The sequence below is a fragment of the Drosophila santomea genome, chromosome 3L, assembly GCF_016746245.2.
Source record: "Drosophila santomea strain STO CAGO 1482 chromosome 3L, Prin_Dsan_1.1, whole genome shotgun sequence".
NCBI classification, from domain to species: Eukaryota; Metazoa; Arthropoda; class Insecta; order Diptera; family Drosophilidae; genus Drosophila; species Drosophila santomea.
Genome location: NC_053018.2, coordinates 25,131,148 through 25,134,969, shown reverse-complemented (window position 1 = coordinate 25,134,969; position 3,822 = coordinate 25,131,148).

Here is a 3,822-nt window from a genome sequence, read left to right as displayed (position 1 = left end):
GGCAGCTGCGGACTTACCATTTACCATACCCAACACTTACCATTTCTTAAAATCTGGTACTCAATAAAAATCGGGGGTGCTCCTCCCCGCCTCTAACTGGGCCCCAGCCAACGAGCAACAAAAATATCCGGCCGAATGCTGATACAGCTGTCTGGAGACGGCTACGAACACTTGAAAACTATAAGAATCCATGTACTCGCGAATCATAATAACAAAAAAATTAACATGTAAGTGCTTTGTTCCTTTCTCTAATTCTGAAAAAGATATACCTCTTTCATTTGGAAATTCCAGAATGGATTCAGGAATCGACTCCGCAAACCCCACGCCATCTCCCGTAGCACCATCTGTTTTTTCAGCTCTTCGATACTAACTAATTTTTAACCGAAAGACATAATGACTTTTGTTTAAAATTGCCAACGTTTAATGGTACTCCCCGAAAATTCTTGATGTTTTTCAAGAAAGCATATCAAACACGTTATGGTCTGCTTACCTTAAGGACTATCAGGAACAAATCGAAAGGGTAACAAATCAGGATCGAAAGGGCAAATGAAACCTTAGTATGGGACGAGATTAAAACGCAATATTATTCGCCTCAGTTCCAGTAAGAAGAGTGAAGCCAAAGACAGGCTCTTTGGGACAACTGTTCTTCGGAATATCAAAAGTAGGAAGTCAACCTTTTTTGGTATTAAAGAACACTAAGCTTATAAGAAAATTTATAAATAAAAATTTTATCAGGCTGAAGTCCCAAACGAACATAGAACAATGCCAAATATGGCAATCCTTTACAGGCCACAAGCCAATCGTCTTAATAATCAGAGTCGGAACTCCAACGAATCGAACGGCGGAGACAACCGAGGTAACAATTATAACAACATAACATAACGAAGTGGAAGGAATGATTATGGCGACATCTTATTTTACGTTAATCAGGATAGATCGTCTACTTACATTATCTTGCATCTGAAACTTAGGATACAAATGACCATTTTAACAAAAACAACCCCTCCAGATTTAAATTTATAGCAACTTTCGGCGACAATGTTCTTGCTTTCCCTCTCCGTGACAGTGTAGTTGACATGGATTTTATTCATCTTGGCCGAGAGGAAATGCCGGCTGGGTGTCAACTTCGGTGGTCCGTAATACCCTCTAACCATCTTTGGTGGACAGACATCGGTGGACTTCAGTCAATCCTGGAAATCGCGATCCTTGGCCAGCTTGTCCGCTTTCAGTCTCAGCTTGGCAATCGAGGTCCTTCGGCAGCGGCCTTACCAACACAAGACTCCTGCGATGCGCGGTAGTGGCGCGCCGCTTGTGCAGGTGCAGCCCTTTCCGCCGCGGAAATTAAAATTTTTTTTATTTTCCTCTTTTAATTCGTCTTGCGCATTTTCCCAAAACTCAAACTTCCCGTCGCTCACTAAGCTAGCGGAGACCATGCACCAGTTTCCCGACAGACAATGAAAAACCCACAAGCGAAGAAAACACCTGCAACTCAACATTACGAACAAGCTTGCGCGTCAATCAAAGAATTTCAATCTTGAGATATTTCCACTTATTTAGGCGCCTTGTGCATGGTGTTGGGTTCCCACTTTAGAACATTATACACGGCGTGTTGCTGACTCCAGCCTGATTCGAGCAACCGGCGTTGTGCAACGTCTGCAGGTAATGCTGCATAGATCTTAGGGAATTTACTTCGCATATTTCAAACACGTTGCAATTTAAATACTCTAATGATAATTAATCTAATATAAAGTAACGTATGAAATTGATTATGTAGTTGAATTATAGTCATGTTAAGGCTATACAAAATAAGAGTGAAAGACATATTTTGTCAAATGTACAAAGCAGTTTGTTGGTTCTAGAGCGTTTTCTCGCTCTCTAGCTCTTGAACAAAAATTAAAGAGAGCCTGGAGAAGTTTCAATACCAGCCCGAATTAATCGTGAGGTGTTTCGCATCTTTTTATTTTGATGTCTTTAATAGTACTCTGTAGGGGTCATGCATCTCATAGTTAGATCAAGGTTATGTAATTTCTGTGAATCTTCTTTAAAAGTCGGAACAATCAATTTCACCATAAATAAGATTACGAATAAAGGCTTCAAGCATCGTTCTACGGTTGGTTTTACGGACAATGGCAAACTAATAAACATTGGTATACTGGTATAGGGAGGCAATATAAAGTTTTGCAAAGCAAAACCTTAAAGATTTTTGAAATGATTTAACGCGATCCTAAGGTGGAGGAATCCAGTAAAATCGTCCACCCGCGTTATTCTGTCCAAAGAGCAAAGTTGACACGACAAAAAGTCATGACCTTACACTTGGGCCATTTAAGACTGGTAAGTTATCATGGATCTATTTTTCAAAGCTGTCTAGATCGGTAAATCCGTATACCAAGAAATATTCACCTGCGAACAAAGGTACACGAAAATGTGTGATAACGAAGGGAAGACATTAATAAATTGGGTAAAAAGGAGCGGACCAAGGTGGCTTCCTTGTGGGAGGCAGAATGTTACTAGGAGAATACAAGAAACTCATTTTTAAAGATGGCCCTTAGCGTCCTGCCACTCAAATAACTTAAAATCCAATTTAAAGGGTCAACCGGAAAATCTAATTAATAAAGTTTCCTTACCAAAAATACATATTTAACACAGTCAAAATTCTTTTCTAGTGTCAGTGTAGATGGCTAGGTAAACGTGCGTAAAGAAAAGAATAAATCTAACATGAATAATATATTTGTATGCGTTGATGGAAATAACTGAGCCATTCAAGCTAGGCGAAAAAAGCTATATAGGCAAATAAAATTATGTTGTACCAGGCTAAGACGCTTGAGAAACTAATGGATCAAATCAAAGTCAATAAGAAAGTGCGCGGCACATACGATGTGTCATAAAAGAACGAACAGCGTACAGTTGAATCAAATGGTACCAAAAGCTCTGATTCCAAACCAGAGTTTGTGCGGGGATTTGTCCCATATAAAAAAGAATTGCAAGAAGGATTATACTATAAATGCAATCGTTGCAGGCAGCCAGGTCATCGTGCTGGCAACAGAACGCTTATACACCAAAACGAATCTAGAAATATCGACGATGAGCAGAAACTGTTATAAGGGACTTAAGAGTATGTGTGCATTTTCAGCTTATATTGATTTTGTCCCATTTAAATCAATCCCAGAATGTCTAGGTCCAAAGTTGGATTGAAGAGTTAACAATCAAGTTAATGAGTGGCTTGCTGAGACGAACTCGACCGAGGACTTTTAAGTACTCATCGCCAGACTACGGAAAGCTAATCGAAATTAATTTTCGAAGAGCAAAAAAAAAGGGCTCTAGAAATAGTTTGCGCATTAAGGATTAAGTGTCAAATACTACACAGCAAGGTACAGTTTTCAGGCTAAGTAATTCGCAATGAAACTAACACTCCAGGTCTTAAAAAAAATTCAAGCTGTAAAATAATTTTTGGAACCATTTGACAAAAAGAAAATTCTGTGATTATTAAGTCTCACTTCCTGTTTCCAAAAATTCATAAACGGGAACGCATCCATTGCTAGGCCTTTATCGGATTTTCTAAGAGGTGATTCAATGTATTAATTTGGGGGAAACACAGACAAATCCAAAAAAGCGCGGCCAAGTACGATTTTAACGCAGTCCTACTGTAAAAGTTTTATTCAGTCCAATATATGTAACTATAAGGCGGAAGACTTCACCGTTTATAGAAGTCCAATTTGTGGGAGCTCAAAGTGTTGTGTATTATTGGTGCTTTAGTCAAATGTCGCGTTTAAAACTATGAATTACCAATTAGCTTGTTTGGCTTAATTTTTGCCAAGCTGAAAC